This window comes from Schistocerca cancellata, chromosome 7, assembly GCF_023864275.1.
Source record: "Schistocerca cancellata isolate TAMUIC-IGC-003103 chromosome 7, iqSchCanc2.1, whole genome shotgun sequence".
NCBI lineage: Eukaryota > Metazoa > Arthropoda > Insecta > Orthoptera > Acrididae > Schistocerca > Schistocerca cancellata.
The window spans coordinates 587,392,117-587,415,808 of record NC_064632.1 but is presented as its reverse complement, the minus strand read 5'-3'; positions in this window follow the sequence as shown (position 1 = coordinate 587,415,808).

Here is a 23,692-nt window from a genome sequence, read left to right as displayed (position 1 = left end):
AAAAAAAATTTCCAATACTTTATTTATTTTTAATTCCAAAACGTAATGTACTTTGTGGATAGCCCTCGTATGTTATACATAACATCCGTCGAACAGGAGCGTACGGCTTCTATCCGACTAGTTCAGGTACACGATCGACTTCAGTATCATGAGACCGCTATAAACGAGGGTCCCCACAAAGGGCCATTTGACAAACTTGGAAAGCGAAGGGATAGCCGCGCATCCGCGCTCCCAGCACTACAAACAGGGAAGAAGAACCTAGCAGCTGCTTTTGCGCGCTTGGAACGAGTACATGTGTGTGAAAGTTTTTCCTGTTGCTAACGTTTTGTGGTTACAGTGCTTCGCCGTGAACACATCGCGAGTTCTGAGGGACTTGTAGAAGATATTACCGGCGATTCTCTACACAGCGAGTAATCGAAGTTCCTGATTAAAGATGCAATTACCCATTTGAATGCATTGGTGGTTGAAAACGATTTACTAGCGTCAGAAGGTTCGCCGTCAATTCCACACGAAGCTATGCTGATGGCACAGAAGTTGTACAACACTGTGATAGATTTCTTGAGTGAAAACGCTATCGTGGTTGATGAAGAGTTACTTCACGAGAATGAAGGTGGTGAAGATGTAGAATTCGAAGACGTTACAATAGACGATTCCTCGCACGAGTATGAACCCTCAGGGAAAAAATCCAAAGAGCCTACTTATATTACGCTAGAATACAAAATACAGTGCGTCAACATTGCGAAAGCACATCCTCGGTGGAGTCTGCAGGCGCTGAATACTAAAGGATGTCACCGTTAAAAAAAAAAAAAAAAAAAGAATATTTATCACGATGGGAAGACGCAATTAAAAAGGGTGGATCTGTATTTGACAAATACACAGTGATAGATTCGTGGACTTACGATCGTTTTGTCGAAGCTAGGTACAATTACCGGCAAGTTACCACTCGAAATCTGCAACAATGGGCTTTAGCAGAGCAATATGTAAACTTTGAATTTAAAGCTTCTAGTCGACGGGTGGCGAGATTTAAACAGTGGCACAGAATTCGTCAACGGAAAGTAACAAAATTCGTATCAGGAAAGGAAACAGTGACATTGGAAGATACCTTGGCTGTTGCAGAAACTTTCCGGCTACAAACTCTAGATTTAATACCCACTTTTGACAAGGACTATATTATCAACACGGATCGAACAGGTAAGTAACACAAAATGAAGTAACATTATATAAATAGTATTCAAAAAACGAATACCCATTGAATAATTCTCTTATATAATCGTGTAATTGTACTATCATTTCGGACTTTAAATATCGCCCTGTTTCATTTGCTTCCAGGATGTCAGTACCAGTCTACTTTCAACCGGACTCTCACCCACAAAGGAAGCAAGACCGTAATTGTGAAGAGAGAGGACATGAAGAAAGTTACACATTCATATACAGCACAATATGCCATTACTTTTCCTGGACGTCTCCTGCCGAGTGTTTTCGTACGCCTGCAGGAGACAACAGGTGCATTTGGACCCCGAGTCCAGAAGACGATCGATGAATACGCCAAAACATATAAGAACGTCATTATGACGTCATCAGAATCTGGAAATCTGACTACAAACACGTATAAGGAGTTTCTTAAAACATCTTTGAAGCTCTATTTTGGGAACAAAAGGTTTCTCCTCATCGTCGACTCCTGGGGACCACCTGTACCCTCAAAGTTATTCCACCAACTTATACACCACTAGTGCAGCCCTGTGATGTTTATTTTTACAGACAGGTGAAAAATTTCATTAAATTCCTGCAAAATTGCGCCACATTAATTGAACAGGATCGAGAGATTAATTCACGAGAAGATTATATTAAAATTCACTCGATCGTTCACCATCAGTTATCATCTGCTGTTTTTCACAATATGATCCAATACATATGGTTCGCGTCGAAACTAACCGCAGAAAGACACATCTTTAGAATTGTTAACGAGGTCTGCTTTTCGACAGATATCCTCAAAACTTGCTGCTCGTGTAAAAGATCTTCATTTATTCGATGCGCAAATTGTTCAAACATCTTTTGTTTCGAGTTTTTTTATGACAAATATCATTCTGGCTCTAGTGTAATTAGCCGGCCGGTGTGGCCGTGCGGTTCTAGCCGCTTCAGTCTGGAACCGCGTGACCGCTACGGTCGCAGGTTCGAATCCTGCCTCGGGCATGGGTGTGTGTGATGTCCTTAGGTTAGTTAGGTTTAAGCAGTTCTAAGTCCTAGGGGACTGATGACCACAGATGTTGAAGTCCCATAGTGCAGAGCCATTTGAAGCATTTTTTTCTTGTGTAATTTCGGAATCCAGCGAATAAACATATCATTATTCGTAGCCTTTACAATATGAATATTATTCTCCCATGCACACAGTTTTCAATATACAATACGAAAGAATATTTGAAGGAAATAATTCGGTTGGAAAAGTTGAAAATGTTGAAAGAACAAAAGTTTTTAATTTGAACGTCATTGTATTTTTTTTTTTTCAATAAGGAAAAGCAAATAGATACTTTGAAAGTACGAAGCACGAATTGTTACCACTCTTGCATCGGCCACCGGGCCATTCGGTTCAGTGAGCGAACGCATGGGTATTACAGGGTTATTACAAATGATTGAAGCGATTTCACAGCTCTACAATAACTTTATTATTTGAGATATTTTCACAATGCTTTGCACACATATACAAAAACTCAAAAAGGTTTTTTAGGCATTCACAAATGTTCGATATGTGCCCCTTTAGTGATTCGGCAGACATCAAGCCGATAATCAAGTTCCTCCCACACTCGGCACAGCATGTCCCCATCAATGAGTTCGAAAGCATCGTTGATGCGAGCTCGCAGTTCTGGCACGTTTCTTGGTAGAGGAGGTTTAAACACTGAATCTCTCACATAACCCCACAGAAAGAAATCGCATCGGGTTAAGTCGGGAGAGCGTGGAGGCCATGACATGAATTGCTGATCATGATCTTCACCACGACCGATCCATCGGTTTTCCAATCTCCTGTTTAAGAAATACCGAACATCATGATGGAAGTGCAGTGGAGCACCATCCTGTTGAAAGATGAAGTCGGCGCTGTCGGTCTCCAGTTGTGGCATGAGCCAATTTTCCGCGGGCTACGCGTGAAACTTGCACGCATGCGTTCAACCGTTTCTTCGCTCACTGCAAGCCGACCCGTTGATTTCCCCTTACAGAGGCATCCAGAAGCTTTAAACTGCGCATACCATCGCCGAATGGAGTTAGCAGTTGGTGGATCTTTGTTGAACTTCGTCCTGAAGTGTCGTTGCACTGTTATGACTGACTGATGTGAGTGCATTTCAATCACGACATACGCTTTCTCGGCTCCTGTCGCCATTTTGTCTCACTGCGCTCTCGAGCGCTCTGACGGCAGAAACCTGAAGTGCGGCTTCAGCCGAACAAAACTTTATGAGTTTTTCTACTTATCTGTAGTGTGTCGTGACCATATGTCAATGAATGGAGTTATAGTGAATTTATGAAATCGCTTCAATCATTTGTAATAGCCCTGTATATACTGTAGGACTGAAAGTTTCGGAGCGTTTTTCTCGTGAATGGCTGTCCATCTGGCCGTATGGCTGGGGCATTGTAACTCTATGGGGTAGTGCTGCAAACACGCGCCGTCCCACTCCGAACTTCATTTCCCAACGCTGGCGCTCCCCTTGTCCGTCTTCGGCACGGTATCTCAGTGTGTTCGGTCAGCGGGCTGGATGTCCTGTGTAATAAGAAAAACGGAGTAAAGGAATGAAGGATCAACTTGAACGGATGTCATGTGACGTCCGCCGAGACCGAACACTACAAACAATACCGAGCAAAACAAACAAAAAAAAAAAAGTGAGTTAATCGTAGTTTCTGGCAAGTAGCAGCGCGGTAAGGAGTCCACGTTAAACTCGACGCACCTAGGGAATTACCTTCAGAAATGATTCATTTATTAAAATTAAGGACTGAAATATCTGACGCCAAAACATATCCTACATATTGTCCCTAGCTTGCACACATGATATCAGTAAAATGCAAAGTTTTGTTAATATTACTCATCACAATCCTATTAGGGCATGACTAATGGCAATGTATATCTGAAAAGTAGTCTGCTCTGACACATGAAACATAGATGTAGAAGGGTACTGCACGGTATGGATTATTTTACCAGGTAGTTTAATATCTTTATCATCTTTATCCCATTTTACTAGAAAATCAAGTATTCCTCATCATTTGGAAAGTTCAATGAAAGTACTCCTGCAAATTTAAAACTATATTGAAAGTAATTGTCAAATGAGTAATGTTAGCAGAACTTCGCAGTTTATTGAAATAAAGAATCATTTGCAAATACTTTCAGCGCCGTAGAGTCACTTGAAACTGATATTTGAGGAAAAAGCTGTTGGGTCACCTATTTTCAGCAAAAATGCTGCACCTATCATGTCTCCAGAAATGAAATGAGAAATTAAATTTAGCATTAGACGACTTCGCTGATGTCTCATGGCAAATAAGTCAGACTGGCACCAATCTCTCTTCCTGGTGTGATTGAAAATCTTGAAAGTGTGTTTGGAGGTCAGATTTAATGATCCTTACTTATAAACTAGCGGTCCTGGGGCAGCTTCAGACACACTGACGCGGTTTTTCAATAATATTTGTACTTGGCTGATAATATGGAGGATACTCTTTGGGGTTAGTCTTTTCAGCCTTTAATTTTAATAACTGAATCGTTTCTGAAGGCAGTTCCTTACATACGTAAATTATAAAGTGGACTCTCTTCTACGCTGCTACTTGGCGGGATTTTTTTTTTTTAATAGGGCACCTGGAATTTCTATCAAGGAGCATAACTGCTTTTATCTTACTTAGCCATTGTGACGTCGAGTCTGTGCCTCCAAAATTTATTACTTACAAACCGTATTGTGAGCTCTATTTTTCCAGAAGTTGGTAGGTTCACATTTTCAAAGAAAATACAGGCATCAATAGCTTCCGAAATTGCAGTGAATATACGGATCGAGGATATAATGATCCGCTGCAAAAATGGCTACCACAGTTTAGCGTCTCGAACGATCACAAGAATCGATACGCGGCCTCTGTCGTCTTCGATAGAGCGTGTGCACTTCATAATGACGCCACGCGCGACATTCCTTTAAGACACCCCCCTCCCCGCCCCCCTACGTAGAGCGCCGGGCCCATTGTCAGATGGCTCGTGCAGTACCAGAATGACTTTGCCACCACGAAATAAAATTAACTCGGCAAGGCATAAACCCTCTCAACCGTTCCAACTTACACGTGGTCCGATTGGAAACAAACCATTACAAACATTTCCTCTATGGACACGAAAAACTGAAATTTTACTTAAATTATAACACACGAAACAATTAAACTTGTAATATGAAAACCTATTGCAGTGCAGTAGCAGACCAGAAGGATCGTCGGTTACCAAACACGAGGTACAAGACGAACGCAAAGAGACAACAGCATCTTCCACGAAAACATCGATAATAATAACAATAAAACTCACACTCGCTCGTAAACACTATTGTTCTCACGTTCACCCGAAGTTATACTGACTAGCTTTTCCTAAACATATTCACTGCTAGAAATTCCACACCATGATGTCCGAAAGAAACAATGCAACTTCCTCACGTTTAATTTCAACCATCATCATCGCCGATTTTTTTGTACCAAAATAACTATGCCACATTCAGAAAATACATAACTACATACGCTTCAGTTAAGCTGAAGTACTTAAATATTCCATGAGCTTAACATAGGGAAGTTCTGATTCGACCTACTTCCTATCATCAGAAACCTTCTCTAGGAGCTACGAACTGTGCTCACCACCCGATAGCTGCAAAGTGTCCTTTCTCCACCGAGCATCGCCTAACTACCGGTACAACGGAAGCTACCGGAGGGGTAGGCTTCCGCCACCAACCTGGTAGACAAACCAACCTCAGACTAAAAGAGGTAAACCTCTTTGCCAGGTACTGGGATCCTAAGTTGGTCATCCTGTGTTACTCTCCAAAGAGAGGCAAACAGCACCTGGTCCCAGCAGACGACACCCAACTCAGCGTCCCCCACAAAAGAAACCCGAAACCACACGTAAAGCCGGCCGCGGTGGCCGTGCGGTTCTGGCGCTGCAGTCCGGAACCGCGGGACTGCTACGGTCGCAGGTTCGAATCCTGCCTCGGGCATGGGTGTGTGTGATGTCCTTAGGTTAGTTCGGTTTAAGTAGTTCTAAGTTCTAGGGGACTTATGACCTAAGATGTTGAGTCCCATAGTGCTCAGAGCCATTTGAACCACACGTAAAAACAGCCATTCAGTCACATTCAGGCACACATAAGGTAGGGTGAAGGGAAAACGTAATAAATACAGGTCATGATTTCCTGTGGAACATAAAACAATTCAAGCACAATATCATTTAGTAAGCCTTAGTTTGGTTGCTCAGTCTTTCTGGGAGAGTTAATAAATTAAACCGCAATCAGGCGGTGGACAGAATAGGATGCAGAGAATCCAGAGAGACAAGCGTCTGATGAAACGACTCCACAGAGACGTTTCATATTGTTCATGAGTTCCTTGTGAAACAAAGAAAGTGTCTTTGAAAATTGTCAAGTCATTATTGTTTCCATCAGCTCCGACATTAAAGAAAATAAAACTACAGGTTGGATCGCACACAGCGAGCAAAACAATGGAGATGTAGTTTTCGCAGTTGCAGTACAAGGAACCTGAGCCAGCTGGCTTAATCACTCGTACATGTTTGCCGTCAATTACTTCAACGCAGTGAGGAAAGTTGGCATTTTTTTTTTCGAAGGTATTTGTTATTTTTCACCATTCTCCGGTTGTCGGTAGAGCTGTACTTGCATGCACTATTTTGCGATAATACATACTACTCGAACAGCCTCCGTGATTGTTGTGTGTCCGCGACAGTGTCTATAATGGAACTGCATAAACGAACAGCCCGTCGCTAGATACCTGTAATAAGTTAGATAACAATGAGTACCGCAAGAGGTTTTTAGCAGTATTTTTCTTTCTACGAAGGGTAAAATGCCACATTAAGTTATACGAAATTTTGTGTGAAATATTAGATACTGTACTATACAAAAGCTGTGTATAGTGGAAGCTGTTTAAGGAGCAAACGAAATGAAAAAAAAAAACTTCACATTGTTGTTGGGCCTAAATTTTTTAAGTAAAGAAACAGCGACTGAAGCGCTGTAGTCTTTTATTTATTCATTTTCTTAGGAACGTAAATAGTATCATTGATGAAATTTTCATCAACAGAACAACTCTGAGCACTATGGGACTTAACATCTGACGTCATCAGTCCTCTAGAACTTAGAACTACTTAAACCTAACTAACCTAATGACATCACACACATTCATGCCCGAGGCAGGATTCTAACCTGCGACGTAGCGGTCGCGCGGTTCCAGACTGAAGCGCCTAGAACCGCTCGGCCACAAAGGCCGGCTTGTTGCAACACAAGAGGTGGAAGAACCTCAGGTGCTCTTTTGGGCGTGAACCGCAACGCAGGAAATCCTTGAAGTCAGGAGCAGGTGCCACAAGAAACAGCGAATACATTTGTTTTCAGTCAACTGTCGTTTGATCAGAGCGTTACCAGCGTACGGGAAGGAAAGACAGCCATACCTTGTGCGGCTGATGCTCTAGCAAGGAAAGGTAAGATAAGGGAAAAGAAGATGATGTCCATTTATTAAATTTGCTTACTGCAAGTCTTCAACAAAAAGAATTACTGGACGCGCAAACAGAAGAGATCGAAGACAGGACGTTTTCACTGTCTCCGTTAAACCCCCTGCGTGGTGTTCACAAGGAGCGAGAAATAGACATCAAAATTAGAATGATGAGCGTAAAAAATGACGCTCAGTACGAAGCACGCTACTTTCAACGTAACAGCATTGCTCTTTCAGGATACTGGCTGTGGTGTCACCGCCAGACACCACATTTGCTAGGTGATAGCCTTTAAATCGGCCGCGGTCCGCTAGTATGCGACGGACCCGCGTGTCGCCACTGTCAGTGATTGCAGACCGAGCGCCGCCACACGGCAGGTCTAGAGACACTTCCTAGCACTCGCCCTAGTTGTACAGCCGACTTTGCTAGGAAAGGTTCACTGACAAATACGCTCTCATTTGCCGAGACGATAGTTAGCATAGCCTTCAGCTACGTCATTTGCTACGACCTAGCAAGGCGCCATTACCAGTTTATATTGAGATTGTTATTAATGTAGACCAATTATGGATTAAAATTAAGTATTCCAGCAGCAACGTACCTTATTGGCTATATTAATTACATTGTCCTGTTCCAGACCTCACGCCAGTCTGCGTGAGCGTAAACGCGTGCATTTTGGCCTCCTCTAGCAATACGGTGTTGGCTATCCTGCCAACACATCACTGGCCACATGGAAATCATCGCTCTTCGGTTTCCCCGCGGCCTGTTCCTGATGCCCCTCTGCAGTTACAACGCGCAGCACCCACTTGCGGAGATACAATCGCACCAAAAAGTATTGTCACAGTTACATTTTAGCGGTTGTAGGTTAAACGAAACATATATTTCAGAACAGAACTCAGACACGTACCACCTTACATTACATAGGTTACAAATATGTGCAAATGACCTGTCCGTAAAGTAACATACAGTGTTATGTAAATAAACATCGCACTTCTGCATCCAAAAAAGTATTGGCACACGCGTATGAACGGGACAGCGCGTTCGTTTCTTTCATTGATGTTCAGCTTCTAATCGCTAGTGTGCATCCCTTTATCATCTATAACAGTACGTAAGCGCCTAGGAATGCTTTGCATTAAATTCCGGGTGATATCAGGGGTAATTTTCGACCAATGCTTCAGGAGCACTTTCCCCAAGTCGTTTTTACCGGACGGAAGCCTTTTTCTGACTTGTGTGTCAAGATGAGCCTGGGGTTCAAATCAGGCCTCTGAGGTGGTGTTAGAACCCTTCTGGGTGCATTGTACAGTGACCACTCCCGGGTTTTCATGGCGGTATGTTTTGGATCGTTGCCTTGTTGGAAATGAAACAAGCCAGTAAGGCCCAATATCTGTGCACTAGCGTGTAAATTTCCTCGCAACACGTCGGTGTATCTCATACGATGCACTGTACCGTGGATTACAGCTAGATTTTCAACGTTCCTAAACTCCATCGGTTTGCTGATGTAGTCCTTAGAAAGCTGCAGGCGTTTCTGCCGGTTAATTTCCGATATGTATGGCTTTTTCCTGGGAGTACGTCCGTGCATGTCAGCCTCATTCAACATATTTCGTACAGTTTGAACACTAACCGTCTTGTCGGACGTTGTCTGAACAGCCTCAGCAATAGTTGCTGCACTTGCAGCAGGTTCCTTCCGAGTAAGTGCACTTTTGGACGTCCAGGACGACACTTATTCACTGTTGTTCGTCTCTTAATATGTACAGGGTGTTTCAAAAATGACCGGTATATTTGAAACGGCAATAAAAACTAAACGAGCAGTGATAGAAATACACCGTTTGTTGCAATACATACAATACAACAGTACATTTTCAGGCAGACAAACTTTCGAAATTACAGTAGTTACAATTTTCAACAACAGATGGCGCTGCGGTCTGGGAAACTCTATAGTACGATATTTTCCACATATCCACCATGCGTAGCAATAATATGGCGTAGTCTCTGAATGAAATTACCCGAAACCTTTGACAACGTGTCTGACGGAATGGCTTCACATGCAGATGAGATGTACTGCTTCAACTGTTCAATTGTTTCTGGATTCTGGCGGTACACCTGGTCTTTCAAGTGTCCCCACAGAAAGAAGTCACAGGGGTTCATGTCTGGCGAATAGGGAGCCCAATGCACGCCGCCTCCTGTATGTTTCGGATAGCCCTAAGCAATCACACGATCATCGAAATATTCATTCAGGAAATTAAAGACGTCGGCAGTGCGATGTGGCCGGGCACCATCTTGCATAAACCACGAGGTGTTCGCAGTGTCGTCTAAGGCAGTTTGTACCGCCACAAATTCACCAAGAATGTCCAGATAGCGTGATGCAGTAATCGTTTCGGATCTGAAAAATGGGCCAATGATTCCTTTGGAAGAAATGGCGGCCCAGACAAGTACTTTTTGAGGATGCAGGGACGATGGGACTGCAACATGGGGCTTTTCGGTTCCCCATATGCGCCAGTTCTGTTTATTGACGAAGCCGTCCAGGTAAAAATAGGCTTCGTCAGTAAACCAAATGCTGCCCACATGCATATCGCCGTCATCAATCCTGTTCACTATATCGCTAGCGAATGTCTCTCGTGCAGCAATGGTAGCGGCGCTGAGGGGTTGCCGCGTTTGAATTTTGTACGGATAGAGGTGTAAACTCTGGCGCATGAGACGATACGTGGACGTTGGCGTCATTTGGATCGCAGCTGCAACACGGCGAATGGAAACCCGAGGCCGCTGTCGGGTCACCTGCTGCACTAGCTGCGCGTTGCCCTCTGTGGTTGCCGTACGCGGTCGCCCTACCTTTCCAGCACGTTCATCCGTCACGTTCCCAGTCCGTTGAAATTTTTCAAACAGATCCTTTATTGTATCGCTTTGCGGTCCTTTGGTTACATTAAACCTCCGTTGAAAACTTCGTCTTGTTGCAACAACACTGTGTTCTAGGCGGTGGAATTCCAACACCAGAAAAATCCTCTGTTCCAAGGAATAAACCATGTTGTCTACAGCACACTTGCACGTTGTGAACAGCACACGCTTACAGCAGAAAGACGACGTACAGAATGGCGCACCCACAGACTGCGTTGTCTTCTATATCGTTCACATCACTTGCAGCGCCATCTGTTGTTGAAAATTGTAACTACTGTAATTTCGAAAGTTTGTCCGCCTGAAAATGTACTGTTCTCCCAAGCATATTGCAACAAACGGTGTATTTCTATCGCTGCTCGTTTAGTTTTTATTGCCGTTTCAAATATACCGGTCATTTTTGAAACACCCTGTATGAATGATGGCTCGTACCGTAGTGTAGCTAACAGACTAACAGACACCTCTGCTCAGATTTGTCGATAGCTTCTCCCTTGTGAATGGAGCAATACCACTCTCTCACGCAACGCCACTGAATGTTCCTTCTTCTTCGGCCCCCATGCTGACGACTATCGCGCAATACAGCAACATGCTACCGACCGAGCCTTCAACAACACGCAGTGTCTATTGCGTCAGCAGATGGCGTTCCGGCACCTAAAAACCCAGCAATATACCGAGAAGCCACGCTCCGTGCCAATACATTTTGTGTGCAGAGGAGATACATGTTTGCCCTTAACACTGTATTTCTTTGTTAATGGTAGGCACTGTGGGCAGAACTGTAATGTCTGGTATGTGAGCTACCACGTACATATGCTGTGTACCGGAAGGTGCGGCGTTTGTAACCAGCAGCGATAAATCAGCACGTGTGCCAATACTTTTTGGTGCGATTGTTAATTTCACTGTTAGGTCTCCAGCCTCAGCAAGTGACGCTAATGAGTCAGATACGTCAGATACGACTGCGTTGTTTTAAAAATTGTCCGTGTGTGTGTGTGTGTGTGTGTGTGTGTGTGTGTGTGTGTGTTGGGGCTTATGGGCGCTCAACATCGAGGTCATCAGCGCCCTGACACACATTAAAAGAAACGAATGTAGACAGACCTAAGAAAACTAAAGCACACACTCAAAGAAAGCAGGAAAAGAAGGAAAATACTACATAAGAAAGTAAAACCTAAGGAAAGGGGAAACATAGCAACAAGAATGTCACAGGAAATTGTTATTGGCTGGCCACTTACATAAAATATGGGCGAGCTTGTCACACAGTGAGCAAATTAAAATCCTCTCCCTAAAATCTTTGTAAAAACATTTGACAGGGCACAGAACTTTAAAACTTTAACCACATTCGTCCGAGTGTTGCCTAAAAGAGATGGCAGGTCCGCTGGCAAGTCAGCCGCGACCCGCTGGTCAGAAAATAAAACGCAATCCAATAAAACGTGGCGCACAGTGACCTGGACGCCGCAAGCACCACACATTGGAGGGACCTCTCGCCGGAGAAGGAAGCCATGCGTCATATGGCTGTGGCCTATTCGAAGCCGAGTGAGGAGAACTTCGTCCCGTCGATGGGGCTGAAAGGAAGTACACCACACACGCGTTGTGGGCTTGACTATACGGAGCTTATTGTCAGTCACTTCCAGCCACTCATCCTCCCACTGTCGCATGACCCGTGAGCTCAACAGCGAGGTGATGCGTGCAAGGGGATAGCACACTGAGATACTTGTGGGGCGAGACACGCCTCCTTCGCTGCGAGATCTGCCCTTTCATTCCCAGCAATGCCGACATGCCCCGGAACCCAGCAAAAAGCTACAACCTTCCCCAGTCGCTGTAGTCGGAGGAGGGCATCGTGGATGGTCTGGACAATTTTGTCTGCCGGATACAAACGTTGCAATGAGTGAAGGGCACTGAGTGAATCGGAACAGACAAGAAATTTAGGAGAGGAAGAATGTCTCATGTGTTCCAGTGCCCGCAAGATCGCAGACAATTCTGCATCAAAGACAGTAAAAGTCTGAGGCAGTCGGACCTTGAGGACACGATATGGAAAAACAGTTGAGCAACCAACAGAATCCCCTTGTTTCGACCCATCCGTAAAAACTGAAACGTCCCCTTAGAACATTTATACACGACTGTGCTTAAACTGACACAATATTTTTAGCGCAACGCAATCTGACTTTCAGAAATCCCTACAAAGGAATGGCCCTGACTAACATTAACCTGTACCTTTCACAAACCACTTACCTCACAAAAATCTTCGTTACTCGAACTACTGTAATACGGCGAGCGCCACTACTGCCAGCTAAATAAAAGATTCAAACTACGGAAGGCACTAACTACTGATAGGGATAGTTAGCAAATGAAAGATTTTAATGGAGAACAAACAATGTATTTACCTTAATATCATCACAAGTCATAATATATGTAATTTAAAAACTCCGCCATCTCTCTCCTCACATCCACCACTGCTGGCGGCTCACCTCTAACTGCGCAACGCTACGCGCTGTTCACATCCAGCTGCCGCTGCCCAACACTACAATGGCAGACAACAATGCAAACTAGCCACAGACTGCACACAGCACAGCCAGTGACTTTCATATAGAGCGCTACGTAACGTTGCCAATAAGAAAACATAAACAGCCTACTTAGATAAGAAAAAAACATAAACAGCCTAGTTACAAAACAGCTACAAAAATGTTTATTTGTAATGTTAAATTTAGTATTATAATGATGAACTTTTCAAACAGAATCTGTTATAGTTACTACTAAAATTTTCAATAGCTCTGTAAACAACGAATAATAAGTTATTGATTAGTTACCTTAATGTCACTAAAATCTGTTCATCTGACGAGATGGCTTTCCTTAACTCTCAAATGGTACAGTGGTTGAAGACGAAATGGGCGTACGGCCGGGTCGGATCGTACCTGCTGCCTCTTAAGGTGCGATTCCGAACAAGGCGACAGCGACCGACCGCGGCTGCCGAAGATGGATGGCAGCGCTGCCGCCTGCAGTCGGTGCGTTGCGGAACGCAGCGACAGACAAGCTGTGCAGTTGCCGGGAACTAGAGATGGGCAAACTGAAACACGTAACTGTTTCGAAGCAAATGAAACAGTACAATGTAATGTTTCGATACGCTGTTTCGAAACAGTGAAACAGTTTGTGTTTTGTAATTTAATAAACCTACAAATTTTATCATCTTGAATGTCTACTGTATACGTATGTCCATATAAACACAAATGAGGTTCGAGAGCGCTAATCATATCGCAGAAAGTATGAAATTATCACTTAGGCGTCTTGGGCAGTTTCGTATTTCATGCAGAAAATGCGCTGCTTTCGTGTCGTGTGACTTTCATACTTTTCAGTTGGCTGAGGACAGCCGTAGCTGAAGACAGAAGAACCACCACGAACGGAACTGGAGGTGGGAGCAAACTGCAGAAACAATGGATATGCTACTGGGATTCCCACATTCCGTTAGTATGGGTAATATACCCATCCTGCTAATTTCCATGCACACAAAGGGAATCATTGTGGATAATAGGCACAGTGACTATAGCCTCACAAATAATGCCAAATAATTCGAATAAATAACAAAATATAACAGAAAAAAATTTTGTCTTTCAAGGTGTTTCGAACCGTTACTATAAATTCACCATGCTTCCCAGCCCTTCCCGTTCACCATTACACTATCAGTGATATGTCAAACAGATTGCTTGCAGTTATACCTACATCAAATTTGTATATATGTCTAATAACTGTCACTCTACGCCTTTTTTTATTCACAATGTTGTAGGCTTACTTGCGTTTCTTAATATGATTACTGTACATGAACAGAGAAGCGTATGTTATAAAAAAGTGTAATTTAACTGAATGATTTTCACATATTTATTATTTTGAATGTGAATAGTATGCGTTGTTTTATTGTTTGGTTAGTGTTTATAAAGCAGATGTTACGCCATTTCGGAATAGGACAGTCAGCTAGAAACGAAGCTTTATTTTCGGATATCTTGAGCTTCATGCTATTGCTTGTCAAAAAGATTTCGACACTCTTGAAAGTGTTTCACGAAGTGGTATGTTGTGTTTCATTACCTGTGCCGAGCCCGAATCTCGTCCGACACAGAGCGGAATGAAACATCACTGTTTCGATACAATTAGTCCGTTCCAAGCACAGGTGGACTGAAACAGCCTTATTTTGAAACAACGATACGGTTTCTGTGTGTGGCTCGAGATCGAATCTGGTCCGGTTATCCGAGACAGGGGCGGAATGAAACACCACTGTTTCGAAACAATGAACCACAGCCGTTCCGAAACACTGAAACAGTTCCACGTATCGATACACTGTATCGAAACATAGAAACAGTGGCCAAGTCTACCGGGAAGAACTGCGCGAGGCGAGGCGTCTGTCAAACACCACCGCTGTTATCGGCAGAGGAAGACGATGGCATTTTATTGTTGCATTCCAGGAAATACGAAAGCTAGTGATGCCTTTATATAAAAGTAGGGCTGGAGAAGGTAGTTACACAGCAACGATAAAAAGACATTTGTTAGGTGATGAAAATATCTTCAGTAGCCACTGTCGTTTAAATAAAAAACAATTTAATTTCGTGCTCTGTTTTATTAAGGATGAGATACGAGGGTAATCCCAAAAGTAATGTCTCCATTTTTATAAGTACATAGACTTGTTTATTCCTACAGTGGTTTACATCAGTTTACAGCTAGAACATTTAGCTATTTTTCGACATAATCACCGTTTCTGTCGATGCATTTTTGTAGACGCTGTGGCAGTTTTTGTATACCCATGTCATACCATGCTGTTCAGAAAGTTATGAACCTCTTCTTTCGTCTCGTCGTCGGAGCTTATTTTTGAAATTGGAGACAAACTTAAAAGATTTTTTCTTCAGGTAATACAGTTCTGTGGCGTGGCAAGAGGCAGCAGTTAACAATGGGTTATGAATAACAATGGATTGTAAATAATGATTTACGTAAGACGAAACATATATACTGTTGCCTTTTTAACATATTCGTATAATAATTGTTAGTGCACATACGGATCTGTTTGTTAGTAAATAATTGGTTGAATATACGTACTTGTTTTATTTAGCTCTTGTGCTACAGCTTTCCAGACGTTATCTTTTACTAAAGAAATTTCTGTATTCTTCATGCCCTGCGTCATGAATTACAGAATGTTTCGCCACACCGTTGATTAACTTTTCTTAATCGGAGTCCGAGAAACTTATTTTCACTGAATTGGGTATGTTCGGCCAGTAAAAGGAGTCTCCGGTCGCTATGAGGTTCGCCGGCAGCGGCACTACTGGGGCCTGACCGGATGTGCGGTCTGCCGCCAAAGCAGGTATACGGCGGCAGACGACGCTGCCGCCGCGTCCAGCACGCCTCAAATTGCAAACAATGGCAACCAGTGGTGCCGCCTGCAGCCGGTCGGTGCAGTCTGCGGTGTGCGGTCGTGTTCGGAATCGCACCTTTAGATGAGGTTTATGCGGATATAGGTACACAGTAGGTATTATTATTGAATAATAATGTTTATTGATAGTATGTTACATTACAAAAATCCTTTTTGTAGACATAACATATAATGTTAGCCCTTACAAACAAACAAACAAACACAGTCTGAACAGGCCTTGTCATCCTCAGCCCTTAGGCATCACCGTGTGTGGGTACAGAGGGGCACGTGGTCAGCACTCCACTCTCCCGGCCATTGTCAGTTTTCGTGACCAGTGTCGCTACTTCTCAGTCAACGAACTCCTCACAAGGGCTGAGCGCAGCCCGCTTGCCAACACCACTCGGCAAATCCGGACGGACGATGACCCATCCAGGCGGTAGCCAACCCACGCAGCTCTTAGCTTCGGTGATCTGACGGGAACCGGTGCTACCGCAGCGCAAAGGTTGTTGGCATGTTTTAGCCCTTAGAGGCCATCACACCCAAATCAAAGTATCTACACAAAATCAAACGCAATTCCTCTCTTATCTGACAAAACAGGAAATAACATAAAGAAGAAACGATGAACGGAGTACACCATTTCTACATCTATCTTGATACTGATTGCAGACGGGACAAATCCCCGTCCTCCTGCCGTCTCTGCTGTTAGCGAGAAGCCGGCCAGAGTGGCCGAGCGGTTCTAGGCGAGGCGCTAGTGTGTGGGTTCCGCTGGACGGACCATCTCCTCACACAGCAGCATTTTCTTCTGCTGTCTCTGCCCCCTCCGCGCCCACCTGCCCTCTCTTCTGCACAGTGTATGGGGCCGGCCAGCTTGAGCTTGTGGCCATAGCTGTTCTGTGCTGATCCTACGGGCCTGACAGAAATGCCACTCCCCCTTCCACCCCCACCCCAACAGCCCAGAAAAACAGAAAAATTACCTTCCAGCAATGAAGCGTTATTGAAAAATATTACTTAAACGAGCTATGTAGGTGAAAAATATTGCACGCTACAAATTAAATATATCACTATTGTAAATAAGTTGAAAATTCTACAAATTTTCTAAAAGAATTGTTGAAATTAAAACAAAATCTAAGTCTCATTTGTGGCAGCTATGGTATATCGATTTTATCATTTGTTTATAAAGAAATTATTTTATTTGCTCCAGTTAAATTATTAACAGAGCATGAACCATTAACACGAAATGAAAGAAAAGGAGCTGTAATAAAGTATCGAGAACACATTCCTTTCCAAGAAATACCTCATTCTTATAATTTTAGTTTCCATTTCCTTTCTTTGAGTGCAGCAGACTCATTGATAACGTCACCGAAGTCAAATTTAGCAGCTGTATCGTATTCTATCGACAAGATAGCTGAATTTGACAGTCTGGTTCACCCATACTGAAACTGAACTAATTTTATATAATTTTTAATATCCTGAAGCTGCCTCGAGATTCTCATAAATATCCTCAAACATATTTCGATGCTTGCATAAAATCCATGTAACCCGTACCTGCAAAAAAAAAAAAAAAAAAAAAAAAAAAAGGATTAAAATATTTCAAAAGGTACTCTGTATTGCTGAGTTTCGTCAGCTCTTTCTACTGGAATTTGACACCAGCTGTTTAATTAACTACCTCTGCTGTAAAGATATTTCTTTTACGTACGGCACCAAAATATGCTGTGTGTTTTTCAAAATAAGACACTGATCTCTAATTTAACGCTTACCTGACAAGAACTGGTGCTTTACACCTGTTTTCCGCTTCACTTAGTATTCTCTCTAATATTTTCAAGCAGTCTAGTTTAGAGAGTTTCACCCCAGTCCTCAGTTGCCAAAAAGCCATAAAGACAAGAAGCCTTCAGTTAAACAGGATACTATTTAAGACACAGACGAATTACAGAAATTGGCTACAAGCGGGCATTGATTAAAATCAATCGGGGAAGTCGATAATTTCTGCTGGCTCAGGATTCGAACCCGGATCTGCTGTTTACTAAGCAGATGTTGTGACCACTAAGCCATCCAGACACTGTGGTGCTGAAACTGCCGAACACACGAACACACGTGGAGCAGGAGAACTCACATGCTTATACCAGTTTCATCTAAAATTGTAGAGTCTTGTACTGCAAGGAAGCAAGAGAGAGGATGTTGTTCAAAAATGGCTCTGAGCACTATCGGACTTAACTTCTGAGGTCATCCGTCCCCTAGAACTTAGAACTACTTAAACCTAACTAACGTAAGGGCATCACACACATCCATGCCCGAGGCAGGATTCGAACCTGCCACCGTAGCGGTCGCGCAGTTCCAGACTGTAGCACCTAGAACCGCTCGGCCACCCTGGCCGGCGAGGATGTTGTTATGGGTGGCCAATATCCTCTTTCTTCAACATAAATGCACACGTGGATTTATACGGTTGTTTATTCTTTTACTTAACTTGAATAGAGTCGATGTTTCATGGTACGAGCTCTTCAGTAACACTTCTCTTGCCGACAATATCGGTAACATTGCTATTATAAACCGTAGTTTCTCAATGCTAGTTCTGCTATAGTCACTAATCTGATCGCTAGGTACTGTCATAGCCTGTGATGAACTAAACCCGCTCTGCGAGTAAACTGATAGACGCCAAACCGGATGACTGGGTGAGGCCCACTGGTCAGCGACCGTGGCCTGAATACATGCTGTCGAGAGGGCGTTGGCGGCGTGTTGCTGGTGGGTCTGTCTCTGGTCTCTCTCGTGATCGGCACGCTTGATCAGGCACCTACTAATCCATCTTCGCACTTCATCTTTGCCGACCGGTGTGCTGGCTACAGCTCACACCAGCACACAAACCGTCTTTATCGTTTGTTTTTTTAACTGGTCAGTTTTTGCGTCCCCTCTGTGCCGGTGTGGGTGGGGCCTATTATTACCATATTTACTATTTTTCAGGTGTTTTATGCAGAGTGACATAAATGAAAGTTATGCAACAAACAATCTGGAACAATTCCGTTTTAAGGTTTCTTGACCTTTTACCTGGGTCCAACCATCGAAAATGAGTACCGGCTCTCACTGCTTACAGAGAAATAGAATGCTTCTGAATACCAGTGTCATCTGATAAATGAACAACTGCAGAAGACTGTTGAATTTTGTCCACTTTCTCCCAGCGACAATCATTTCACATCCAGCATGACGTCAGTGTCAGGTCACAGAGATCTCGTCGCCATGTCAGAGAGAGAGAGAGGGTTGTCACTGGCGTGCGTTTCAGGCTGCCTACGTAGCATCTACAGCCGATTTCCATGTCAGTGTAAATGTGAGGAGACTATTTAGGCATTGTAGTGTTCATTAAAGGTGATTCAAAAAAAGCACAGTGTAGTGTTACCTTTGCATGCTCCACTCCGGAGGCTAAACGTGTAACATGATTCTCCACATTGTGGAAGTGAGTAACAGGGAACCACACACAGTAAACAAACAAATACATCACTAATTTGCATTTTAACTAACCAAGAGACAATCACAATGCCCAGTACCTTTCAGAGTGCTTGGTCTGGGCAGAAGATTAACTGTATATTCACTGTAGCATGTGGCACTCGTCTTTATATGCGTTTCGCGATAGAGATGCCTGTTCAGAAAATTCCGGAACTTCGTCCACAAAACTTTTCTACTCTTACCTTTTACTTATTGTACATGGCCTCCCTCGAAACTTCTCCACAATTGACAACACCGCTCCCAATGCCGTTTCCACTTCCGGAAGCAGTCCTGGTAAGCTTCTTGCTGGATCGCGCCAAGTGGGGGTTTTCAACTTTCGAAATACAGGTAAAAGAAATCCGCCGGGACCAGATCTGGAGAGTATGGAGGATGAGGCAGCACAGGGATTTCACTTTTTGTGCAATAGCCACACACCAACAGGGATGAAAGTGAAGGTTCGTTATTGTGATGGAAGAGCCACATCTTTGCCCGTTTCCTTCTCACATTTTCTCGCAGGCTTCGCAACACGTTCCGATAGTACCATCTATTAACAGTTCGTTCTGGTGGAACGAATTCATGATGAACTAATCCTTCAAAATCAAAGAAAACTATCTGTGTGGCTCTAACATTTGACCTGACCTGACGAGCTTCTTTTGGTCTTGGAGAACCTTTCCCGATCCATTGTGAAGATTGAACCTTGGTCTCAACATCATAACCGTAGACTCACGTCTCATCACCAGTTACGATTCTCTTAAGGAACACCTCGTTCTCATTTGCTCGATCCAAATGCTCTTCATAGATTGCGAGGCGAAGGTGTTTCTGGTGTTGACTCATGAGCCTTGGGACGAACTTGGCGGCAAGACGACGCGCTCCAAGATGCTGCGTCAGTATTTCATGACATGTTGTTGTTGCTGTTGTGGTCTTCAGTCCTGAGACTGGTTTGATGCAGCTCTCCATGCTACTCTATCCTGTGCAAGCTTCTTCATCTCCCAGTACCTACTGCAACAATCATGACATGATCCAACTGAAATATTATATTCTTCTACAATATCTCTGACAGTCAGTCCTCGATTGGCACGTACAGTTTCGTTGACGTTCCTGACGTGAGCATCGTCAGCAGAGATCGAAGGGCTTCCTAAACGAAGGCCATCTTTAAATTCCGTTGAACCATTTTCAAACCGTGTGAAACACTCGTAACGCTGCGTACGGTTTAATAACTGATCACCGTAGGATTCCTGTATCGTTTGGTGTGTCTCTGTAAAGGTTTCTTTGCCTTTCACGCAAAATTTAATGCAGACGAGTTGCTCTAACTGTTCCATCTCGAAATTCGCAAACTGTGCGACACAACTGAACAATAGCTAATAGACATATAACAATGAAACTTCCGGACATTAAACATAGGCTTGTACAGGGATGCCAACCGCATTTCGCCCACACATACCGTTGGCGCGAAGTTACGAATGTTCTGGAATTTTTTGAACAGACCTCATATAAGTTATATTTTCCTCGAGTTTGAATTGAGAAGGCATGTTGTCAGTTCTAGTGAAAAGGGAGAGAGTTCTCTGGTGGTGCGAGCAGGTATCGTTGGTCAGTGAAATTGCACGAAGAAGCTGATCGAGCTACAGACGTCAAAGAAGTGCTGCCTGCACACAGCGTCGGGATGTGAATGTCCACAAATGATGCTAATAAGTAAGCTGGAGTATACATGACTTCGCTCTGCCGGCAAAGATGCTTGCATCTTTGACTGATTCTGTAATGGAGGAGAAAGCAAATCACCGACGAGTATTACTAAATGAAAACTAACACGTCTTCTTGTGTGGGTAACCCTGTTCAAAACTTCAGTGTCCTGTCTACTCTAGCTTCTGAGACTGCTACACTCTTCAGTTTTGTGCTTCTGTCAAAAGTAACACGTTTCTTCTGTCACTGGTGAAGACTGGCCCTGCCCATTCAGGCTCCGTAATTTCTCTTAGTTTATTGGCCATTCTCTTCTCTCTCGCAGCTCCCCACTCCTTCCCCCAGGCCCTTACACTTCAACAGTGTTTCTAAAAATCCACAGAAGGCTGTGTTTATCATTTCCCTTACATCAAATACGTTATCGCACAGAAACATGTGCTGCATCCGGTGTCATCTCAGGTGAAATAACACAGCAGCGGTATATAACAGCCAAAGCAGCAGGCTGTGGGATCAGAACTGCCAACTTATTGAAAATCCTGAGGAGTGTGAGTGGTTTCGAATGTGTAAGTGTGGTACTGCTGGCATAGAACTCGACAGGAAACCAAGGGTGAAACTGAATAGAGCTCGTACTGGTCATGGCCGATGCGAAGATTCACCTTACAGCTGGGATAGTACAGAGTTTATATTTTGTGACTGTGGGGCTACGAACCAGACAATCAAGCACATTAAAGATGAATGCCCCTTACGTTCCCATATGGGGAGCTGAAGCGACCCCACTGAAAGCTGACGATACAGCTCCTATATACACTCCTGGAAATTGAAATAAGAACACCGTGAATTCATTGTCCCAGGAAGGGGAAACTTTATTGACACATTCCTGGGGTCAGATACATCACATGATCACACTGACAGAACCACAGGCACATAGACACAGGCAACAGAGCATGCACAATGTCGGCACTAGTACAGTGTATATCCACCTTTCGCAGCAATGCAGGCTGCTATTCTCCCATGGAGACGATCGTAGAGGTGCTGGATGTAGTCCTGTGGAACGGCTTGCCATGCCATTTCCACCTGGCGCCTCAGTTGGACCAGCGTTCGTGCTGGACGTGCAGACCGCGTGAGACGACGCTTCATCCAGTCCCAAACATGCTCAATGGGGGACAGATCCGGAGATCTTGCTGGCCAGGGTAGTTGACTTACACCTTCTAGAGCACGTTGGGTGGCACGGGATACATGCGGACGTGCATTGTCCTGTTGGAACAGCAAGTTTCCTTGCCGGTCTGGGAATGGTAGAACGATGGGTTCGATGACGGTTTGGATGTACCGTGCACTATTCAGTGTCCCCTCGACGATCACCAGTGGTGTACGGCCAGTGTAGGAGATCGCTCCCCACACCATGATGCCGGGTGTTGGCCCTGTGTGCCTCGGTCGTATGCAGTCCTGATTGTGGCGCTCACCTGCACGGCGCCAAACACGCATACGACCATCATTGGCACCAAGGCAGAAGCGACTCTCATCGCTGAAGACGACACGTCTCCATTCGTCCCTCCATTCACGCCTGTCGCGACACTACTGGAGGCGGGCTGCACGATGTTGGGGCGTGAGCGGAAGACGGCCTAACGGTGTGCGGGACCGTAGCCCAGCTTCATGGAGACGGTTGCGAATGGTCCTCGCCGATACCCCAGGAGCAACAGTGTCCCTAATTTGCTGGGAAGTGGCGGTGCGGTCCCCTACGGCACTGCGTAGGATCCTACGGTCTTGGCGTGCATCCGTGCGTCGCTGCGGTCCGGTCCCAGGTCGACGGACACGTGCACCTTCCGCCGACCACTGGCGACAACATCGATGTACTGTGGAGACCTCACGCCCACGTGTTGAGCGATTCGGCGGTACGTCCACCCGGCCTCCCGCATGCCCACTATACGCCCTCGCTCAAAGTCCGTCAACTGCACATACGGTTCACGTCCACGCTGTCGCGGCATGCTACCAGTGTTAAAGACTGCGATGGAGCTCCGTATGCCACGGCAAACTGGCTGACACTGACGGCGGCGGTGCACAAATGCTGCGCAGCTAGCGCCATTCGACGGCCAACACCGCGGTTCCTGGTGTGTCCGCTGTGCCGTGCGTGTGATCATTGCTTGTACAGCCCTCTCGCAGTGTCCGGAGCAAGTATGGTGGGTCTAACACACCGGTGTCAATGTGTTCTTTTTTCCATTTCCAGGAGTGTAACTTATGACTGTTCTACAATGGTGAGATCAAATCTCCCCATGAACAGTACGATCACAATACAATAAAACATAACGCTCTTATGCACCAAAGCTGAACCGTGCAGTACAGTAATCCACTTCACAATTCTTGATGGTTTCGCCGTGCTGCAAAACCACCACGACAGGTCCAAGCCCACGTCACCTCTCTCGGCTCACCACACCACTATACTTAACTCCGCCAAAATTATTACTAACCGATGAGGGCCAGAAAGCTTCAGCACAAATTTTGGTGTTTAAAATGTTTGAGTCTGGCGACATACCATCTGACTTTCGGAAGAACATCATCCACACAATTCCGAAGACTGCAAGAGCTGACAAGTGCGAGAATTATCGCACAGTCAGCTT